The 9,885-nt window shown below is 39.8% G+C and overlaps 1 protein-coding gene across 4 annotated transcripts in view; it reads left to right on the top strand.

The window, feature by feature from the left end:
* The window catches only part of LOC122061916 (citrate synthase, mitochondrial), a 69,368-nt gene that overhangs the window by 1,325 nt on the left and 58,158 nt on the right, over positions 1 to 9,885 (top strand). The window lies entirely within an intron of this gene.

Genomic DNA, 9,885 nt, shown 5'->3' with positions numbered 1-9,885 from the left:
CAATGGGTTATCCAACACCTTTACCCCTATTGGAAAGGGTTCATAGCATAGGGAGTGATACCTAACCATATAGATACTACATGCCTTCATAATGATATAGTTAGTATGAATTACACGATACCGATAATACCTCAGCCACAAAGTGTAATCTATCTCCAAATACAGTCCCGGGGTATACTATACCGGGAGCACATCGGCCTTAAGGTGTAATCCATGACCTTTTACCTAATCTAGCATGGATATAATAGTTGAGTATGGACTACGCAACACCGGTACCAATCGTTGGCCACGAAGCGTATCCATTTCCAAATACAGTCCCAGAGTACACGATACTGGTAACACATTGGCCACAAAGTGTAATCCACGACTACAACTAACTCTAATGCACAAAATCAATGCAATGCAACACACATATGACAACCACGGTACCGGTACCACCTCGGTTACATTGGATCCCGCCATACATATCCACAACAGTTCATATCAAATCAATAAAATAGAACATGTGATAGCATGCCATTATCATTTGAACAAGTAATAAGTCATGTAAGTTCTACACATGTGAACAGTTCTATAATCATAAAATGATCCCAAAATAAAGCAACCATCCCTTACCTTGTTTATCTCTGTGTGTGTTAGGGTTAGGTAAGGCCACCGATCGATCAACTCAGTTTTAGCCTCGGGGCTCGTGCATGTCACTATCCTAGACACAAAGATAATCGTACATCAATACATGTTGGGAACATCAGGAGGGGCCCACTTGGGTCACCCCCAAAGGGTACAGACAAAGTTCCCCAGTGACAGCAATGTCATCAGAAATAGGGGTTTTCCACAAAAAATATTAGTCATGTTTCCGGTGGTGGTGGCAAAGAGCTCATAGAGCTCTGTGGTTCATAGAAAATAGCCCACCGAAAGCAGGCCCAGTGTTTCAGTGGCTTGCTTCCAGTGGCAGTACGGAACTATCTAGCTCGAATTGGGGCTTTCCGGCTGGAGCCCTATCGCAGGGATTTGTTCCATGGAGTTTGTAGGGAATGTTTCTAGCATCATTCTAAGCCAATAAAATCCCGATTCCATTGAGCCATTTAGGATATACGTTGATCAAACGATCAAAACTCTAGTTGGTCATTTGGCAATTCTTGTTGTTGGAGCTCACCAGGCTTGATTTGATCTTGGCACGGCACTAGGGAGGTAGAACACTCATTTTCCGACCTCATGAGGGTTTGTACACTAAAATTACACCCATACCTAGCCTAACCTAGGTCAAAATGAGTGAGGGTAGTAGGAATGATTATACTTACCTCTGACAGTGATTCCGACAACTAGGTGGTAGTCAACACCAAGGTAAGACTTCCACCCTCTTCTTCCTCTTCTTCTTCTTCCTTCCTCTCCTCTTTCTCTCCTCTCCTACGTTGAGAACAAAGGAAATGAGGAAATGATATCCTCATTTCCAACTTATGTGTTAAATTGGGCCTTAGGGTCCGTTTGGTTGGACCCTATTTGGACCGATCGGGTTAATAAGACCGTCGGAGCCTGAGAATCTAACCACTTAGGTTCGTAATGTGCTCACGTCATGAGGAAGATGTGGAGGATGATTTAAGATCATCCGTGACTATCTACAATGAGAGTGGCGGGACCCAAGGGCATCGGAACCTTGATAGTAGCCTGTTTGGCTCACAGAAAACAATCCACCGGATTTAGGCCCAGTGCTTCTGGTGGCTTGTTTCTTGTGGTCAAGACAACTTGTTGTCCACCAACTGGCTTTGCTCGGGTAGTTACCCTCAGCCGTGCTCAGGGTCTTTTGACAACTTCGGTATGTGCCGGGATTCATGTGTGAGGAGTCGGGTCACTTACCTTCTGGGGTCGGAAGGTATGAACCCCCTCCAGTTAGACTGGCATACGATGCACGAGCATTTGGTGTCATCTCTCCCCCTTTGGCAATGGGCAGCTGTAGCCAAAACCCGACTGTGCTTCTGATCTCCGGTCCGAGACCTATTACAACAGTTTAAATTAGACCGAGTCAGGGCACGGGTATAACAATATAAGGACTTATAGAGATAACCAGAAGGTGGAAGTATATATACTTCTTCATAAAGATCGCCATGAAGAAAGGCATTATGGACATCCATTTGGTGCAAATCCCATTCGCGATCTGCGGCTATAATAATAAGAACTCATACAGTAACCAATTTTTTTACCAGAGCAAATGTGTCACTAAAATCAATGCCCTCAACTTGATTGTAGCCTTTGGCGACGAGATGAGCTTTATAGCATTCGATAGTGCTTCGTGAGAAATTGTCAACCACAGTAAGAAAGTAACGTGCTCAAAATAAGGAGGTGGTGTGGTATGGTCCCCAAATATCTAAATGTATTATTTCAAAACACGATGTGGTTGAGATCATGCTAGTGGGAAAAGGGAGTCTGGTGTGCTTTGCCAGAGGACACAGTGCAAGTCATTTATTTGAAATTGAAATGCTAGAATCCAAAGCCTTGAAATAAGTTGTTAAACTAGGGCCAAGATGACCCAAGCGCCAATGCCAAAGATCAAAATGGGAACCAGGGGTTGTAAAAGAGCAATTAAAGGGATCTGATGGGGAATTAGATGGGATAAGATTGAATTTAAAATGGTAGGTGAGGAATGCAAGAATCAGACGTAAAGATGACTGAACAATTATTTGTAGTAGAAAATTTACTGATGGAAAGAAGATTAAATTGAAATGCAGGTACATGCAGTACATGGTCAAGGACAATACCAGGGAGCAAGGGAATGATACCAACATGTGCTACAGGTGTATATGCACCATTAGGTAATGTAATTGGAAAGGATGGGGTGGGACGGGAACAACTTGAAAAAAGAGAGAGGTCATAGGAAATATGATCGGCGGCACCGGTATCCAGAATCCAGGTGGCCACTAAAGAAGAATGGGGAGAGATACGCTTACCAGCGAGATTTGCTAAGGGAGGGGGGACTAGTGAAAGCAAGGACAGAAGTTGAGTGACCTAGTCAGCGGTGAGAGATGGTTTTGCGGCAGAAGCCATGACAGCTGCACATGTGAAGACCTTGAAGATGGACAAAGACCACGATCAGAAGCTAAGGTAGCAGGGTTGGTGGCTTTGCGAGAGTTACACCATTTGGGATACCCATGCTTTTGATAACATTGAGATTTCGAGTGGTCGTCTTTGTCGCAAAAGTTATAGTGATACATTGGTTTGGGCCGTGAAAAGAATGGCTGGTAGACATTGAAGCCATAGCTACTTGTTCCAATGAGGTGGACAGAGATCATGCAACGAACTTTGTCGTTCTTCTTGAAGCAATAAAGAGTATGCCTTGGTAAGGGAAGGCAATGGATCCATCAATAAAATTTGACTGCGAACTGCAACATAAGAATCATTGAGGCCTTGGAGAAAATCCATGATAGCGTCGGTCTCAAGTAGAGCACTGAGAGTTGTCATGGCACCACATTGGCAAGAGGGCAGCATACGACAGGAAGATAACTCATCACGGTAAGCTTTGATAATAGTGTAATAAGCTGAGATCGAATCCAGACCTTGAGTATGAGTCGAAATGGCACGACGAATCTCGAAGAAGCGAGGAGCATTTTTCTTGGAGAATCAGTCATGGAGATCGACCCAAACGTCACGGACTGTATCAATCAAGAGAATATATTCTAAATGGACATAATGCAAGAGTGCACAAAGCCAAAAACGAATCATACTATTGCATTGGATCCAAAGGGGAAACTCAGGGTCGATGTTAGCGGGTTTGGGGAGAGTACCGTCAATGTGTTTTTAGCTTCAAGTGCCATATGCATGGCACGTTGCCATGTGGAAAAATTGTCCCCATTTAGGACAGGAATCACCAATAGAGTATTGGGCTGATCTGAATTGTGAAGAAAATATAGTGATTTTGGTTGAATAGCAGGTTGTGGAGCCGTTGGCGTTTCAGTAGCCATCGGAGGGAAGAAGAAAAATACCCAGGAAAGCTATTAGGCTGATACAATGTTAAAGAGACAAAGACTTGCATCTATATCTCTATAATTGATTCTCTTTCTTGTATATATTTGGTTCCATGTAATAGAACTATGAGAAATTGTCACTCCCTTCCCCTGAACTATAGCTAAATATCAAGTTCTCCCACATTTTTGCAAATATTTCACTCCTCTCCCCCCAAATGAAAAGATCCTATCAACTGTGCCTGGGCGTTAAAGATTGTTGTTAAGTCTTCAATCTTTTATTTTATAACGCCTAAAATACCCTTATCCCTTTGGACAACTCATTATACCCCTTAATCGATCAAAACAACCCTACCCTGCATCGTCAAACTCCAATCGGTCATATTTCCATTTCTTCCTGCATCTCCTTCTTCAATGTTTCTTTTGGAACATTTGATTCTGCACGAAACACGATTAAACACATGATGTCAGATGACCACAGTCCAAGCTCGAATATTATATTTCTAACCAGCTGTTGCCAGTCTAAGGTATGTCTTGGTATGTGAAAGCAAAGTTCCTGGCTATGGTTCATGGCCAGGTTGTCAGCAAGTATATTGTATGACAGCGGTACGTATATGGACGATTGAGTTCATTTCCCTAGCTTGCAAAAGAGAAGGGGTGAACAATGGAGAGAAAGTAGGGATTTGGGAGAGAAAGTAGGGATTGGGTTTAGCTTAATAGAGGAAGACGATTTAGTTCGTTTCCCTATCGTCCAAAAGAGAAGTGGTAAACAATGGAGAGAAAGTAGGGATTTGGGAGAGGAAGTAGGAATTGGGTTTAGCTTAATAGAGGAAGCTGACGTCGTTCTTTCTAGAGAAATAATAGGGATTAAACATTCTACCCACTTCATTTAGATAATAATATTTAAAGAAAGATTTACAACCGTTACACACCACAACTCCCACATAAAACCACCATCCCATTATCCCACGACTCTACAACCACTTAGATTAGACTCCTAACTACATGTAACTATTAACTCCTACAACTACTTACCCACTTTCTACTCTATCACCATCTTACATGTTTGACAACCACCCATGTGCATGTGCATGTGCACGTAACAACTCCCTCCCCCTTAAAGAATGGGCTTGCCCTCAAGGCCCTAATCTAGAAATGGCGTTATTTTGGGCTCTAAGTCTTCTTCCCATACAGCTTCTTCAGGATTCATCCTTTTAGCATTCCAGGCCTCAAGTAAAAACAATTTTTTACATCGATGTCCCAGAACAAATTTCTCATTATAGTTATAGCACAAACCCTTCGCACGCCTCTCTTGCATTTCACGGGTGACACCTGTCGAACTGGAAGAGTAGGACCACTAGAGGTTGTCTCTTTGTATGGCATAAGAGTCCCTCCCACATCTGGTATTGAGGAACTTTGCAATTGTGAGAAGTTGCGAGCCTCATACAACCTAGCCAGTCCAATGGCAATTGCTAAGGAATTGGGTCGGCCTACTTGGACGTTGGCCCTAATGCTCTCTTTTAACCCGCTAACAAAAAGGCTAACTTGGTGCTCAGGAGAGAGAGCTCCCACCTTGGACAAGGTCTTTTTAAACCTTGATTGATAGTCTCGGATAGAACCAGTTTGTTGGAGCTTCGCCAATTCTCCAAAGAAGTCTTGATACTGAGTGGGACCAAAGCGAATGTGTAGCCCTTCACAAAAATTCTGCCATATGGTGCTACCAACCTCCTGCTTGTAGAGTTGGTACCAACGTTGAGCATCACCTTCCAAATGGAATGATGCTAAGGCCACCTTTTCTTCCTTAGGCGTTTTATGAAAAGAGAAGAACTGTTCCGCTCAGCACATCTAACTGGTGGTATCTTCATCTCCACCATACCGAGGGAAATCCAGCTTCACCAACCGTGGAGTGAACGATTGCTGTGTCGTTGCAGTGTGCAAGGGTAGTCCTTGGAACGTAGATCATTCTCCAATGTCGGAATTTTGCATAGATGCCCTTGATTGTGCTCCTTGCTCCACGTTAATATGTGTTGGAGAGCTAGTCATCACCCTTTCGAACATCTCATTGATCGGCAGAGAGTTGGTCCTGATTAGGTAGGATCTGTTGTTGCTCTTCTTTAAGAGCACTAACCCCCCCTTCCAATTTCTCTACTCTTTGATCCATCAACCGGCTCTGACACCAAGCTGGTACGGATGCAGATGATTGAGTTCGTTTCGCTATCTTGCAAAAGAAAAGGGGTAAACAATGGAGAGAAAGTAGGGATTTGGGAGAGGAAGTAGGAATTGGGTTTAGCTTAATAGGGGAAGATGACCTCATTCTCGCTAGAGAAATAATAACGATTAAACATTCTTCCCACTCCATTTAGATAATAATGTTTAAAGAAAGATTTACAACCGTTACACACCACAACTCCCATGTAAAACCACCATCCCATTATCCTATGACTTTACAACCACTTAGATTAGACTCCTAACTACATGTAACTATTGACTCCTACAACTACTTACCCACTTTCTACTCTATCACCATCCTACATGTATGACAACCACCCATGTGCATGTGCACGTAACAGACAGGACAATGAACAACTCTGTAAATCACAACAATGTGGCAAATTTTTGCAGCTCTTAAAGGGGGAAAAATGGGGAATGTAAAACAATTACGATAGCTACAGTTTTTGTTGAAATAAGAATATGAAACTAAATTGCAATCCAAATTGTTTCAACCAGTGACTCAGATACTAAACTAAATTCTTTAAACTTTTGCATCCAGAGAATCTTACGAATTGTAACCTTTAAAATTTGTAAAAGAGAAAAACAATGTTTATATTCCAATGAACTCAATAGAGAATAAAATTTGAGTGGAAGTAATACCATAGTGAGGAGGAGGTCTTTCTAAAGTGTATTAACAATTTCTATAATCAAATGGTTTCGGTCTCCGGGTACGAGGAAGCAGTGGTTGGCCAATAGGAGGCCGTGAACGGAAATTTTGTGGCAGATTTCAACGTCCATCATGCATAATCGAATGTTCCAAGCAAAACATAGAAGAAGGAGATGCAGGGAGAGATGGAAATATGATCAATTGGAGTCTGAAGATGTAGGGTAGGGCTGTTTTGATCGATTAAGGGTATAATTTATTGTCTAAAGGGATGGGGTATTTCGGGCATTATAACAAAGATTGAAGACTTAACAATAAACTTTAACGTCCAGACATGGTTGATAGGATCTTTTCATTTGAGGGGAGGGGAGTCAAATATTTGTAAAAATGTGGGCGAACTTGATATTTAGCTATAGTTCAGAGGAGGGGAGTGATAATTCCTCATAATTCTATATACAAGAAAGAGAATCAGTTACAGAGATATACATGCCTAAAATAAGTCTATCAAAAAGATTAAACATGAATTTACTTATTGTAGAAGTGAAATTGAAGGGATCCATTGGGGAATTAGATGGGATAGGATTGAATTTAAAATGGTAGGTGAGGTGGCATGATGTGTCATGCTAAGAGTTACAACAACCCATAGTCCAAAATTGTCACCATACACCATTTTGTGTTCTTTTTTTCTCCTAGACTAATTGTACCTTGTTAGAATATGAGAATGAATTATGATGAAGAATATTCAAATGATAAGACCGAGACATTGGAGGAAATCATAGAATTTAACTGATAAATTCATATTTATCATAGATTTTTAGGTTGAAGGATTAGTTTCTCATTTTTTTTGTAAAGAAATTTATTAGAGGGTAGATGGAGAATGAGAAATCAATTTTCAAAGTTAAACACTAGTGCATGGGTAGAGCCATGGTTTTAATCCTCTAAGAGCATTTGAGCCTCCTCAATGTTGTCATGCTTCTACTAGTAAGGCCGATAACCGGCCAATTCCCCTACTATGGTGGTAGGATCTCCTTATTTGTTAACATTACTCATCATCGTGAATTATAGGCTGCTAAAAAAAAAATATTTGTTGTAAAAAATGTATTTTATCGTTGTAAATCAAGGTTACAATACTAAATGCTAATTTTTCATTTAAATAAATGTTAAAAATATTTATTGTAAAAAATGTATTTTATCATAGTAAGTCAAGGTTACAACAACAAATGCTATTTTTTCATTTATGAAAATGAAAATAAATGATATGTAACAGCAAATAAGCCCATGTTGAGCATTTAAATTTTATTTTTTTTTGGGGGGGGGGTGTTGGTTAAAGCACATAATGTTTAAAAATAAAAAATAAAACGAAAATCATTTGGAATCCATTGACAAAAAGTCTTAAAGGACAACTAGATATCTATATGGTTTTACATTGATTTAAGAGAGGGTAATGTTCTAGGATTTTAGTCAAAATGGATAGGGAAGAAGAGGCTAAAGTTGGGTAAGATAGAAATGATTTACAAGTAAGTATGAGAGATCTCTGGTCCTAATCCAGCCCAATTTTTTGACTTGTTAACCAAAATTACATGAGTATCAAATATTGATGATGATCGGGAGAGACATTACTCACATTACAATTTTTCTTGGTACTCATAAACAGGAACACATGAGATTGCAATTAAGTTTTTCCAAGCAGGGAAAAAGAAAAAAGAAATAGAGTGAGACTCGATCATGAAATCGGTGAAGGCTTTAGAGGGCTGTAACCGGAGATATCCTAATATTTGGATCCCATTGATCAAGAGTTATGGTTCGATTAGCCCAATCAAGTTGAAGGTCATGCAAGGTTGTTGAAAACTCCAATAACTTTGAACTGTAATGGACATATGTTGGTGTTTCTTCAACCGTTATTTTTATGAGTGGTGCACGAACATCCAACATGTAATGTTTTGATTTTTGACTTTTGCTAAGATGAAGATGATTATTTAGTGTAAATCCAAATACATCAAAATTGAGAAAGTGCAAAATGAACCAAGTGAAAGGAAAAAACAAATTTTATAAAGAACTATAACTTTCAAATAAACTCCCTTTCAAAGTTTAATGAACCAAAGAAGTGAAAAGAAAAAACAAATTTTATAAAGAACTATAACTTTCAAATAAACACCCTTTCAAAGTTTAATGAACCAAAGAAGTGAAAAGAAAAAACAAATTTTATAAAGAACTATAACTTTCAAATAAACTCCCTTTCAAAGTTAAATGAACCAACAGAAGTGAAAAGAAAAAACATATTTTATAAAGAACTATAACTTTCAAATAAACTCCCTTTCAAAGTTATCCTGAGCGAGAGGAGAGAATTGCCATAAGTCGCATACGCATATCTCATTCGGTAGCGGTAACTTAAACGCCACTTATATCGTAACAAGTGATGACCATGATAACAAGTTAACAATATCAGATTGGAAAATTTGAAGTCAAAACAAGTCAAGGATGTGGACCTTCACAAGGATTCTACAGAGATGAATAATTGCAAGAAAGAGAGCCTTAAAGAGGATTAGATTAAGACATCAACTTCAACATGCATCATTCATGTTCATTACAGATCCTCTAGAGGCACTCTTGAGCAGCTAGTTACACATTCTTTTTTTGCCATATTATGTTTTGGTGTGTACAGGTTTTTCTAATTCAAGCGGTGCAAGTTCTTTTTGGATGTGTGGCATCTTGTTCCAAGGTCAATTTCAGGATGTAGTTGTGGCCAATATTCCAGCCTTGGAGCTGGAGGAGGTTGAAGCACTTGGGATTTTGCAGGGTTTGCAGTGGACGATGTCCAAGGGCTAGACTATTACTGAAGTATGGTTCTCTTCTAAGAGGTTACTTCAACTTATTCCAACACCAACTGACAGTTGGCCTTTATATAGATTTGGAACGTTTTGGGAATTACATGTTCTATATGATCCTTAAGTACTTGTATAAATGCGGAAAGACCGACTCATATATGATGTGTTTAAGATCTATGGGTAGTTTGTTTCCAGTAGGAATGGGTAGTTTGTTTGCAATAAGTACCCAAACTAT

Source organism: Macadamia integrifolia, chromosome 14 (genome assembly GCF_013358625.1).
Source record: "Macadamia integrifolia cultivar HAES 741 chromosome 14, SCU_Mint_v3, whole genome shotgun sequence".
NCBI lineage: Eukaryota > Viridiplantae > Streptophyta > Magnoliopsida > Proteales > Proteaceae > Macadamia > Macadamia integrifolia.
Note: the sequence above shows the minus strand (reverse complement) of the source record. Positions and strands in the feature narration are given on the sequence as shown.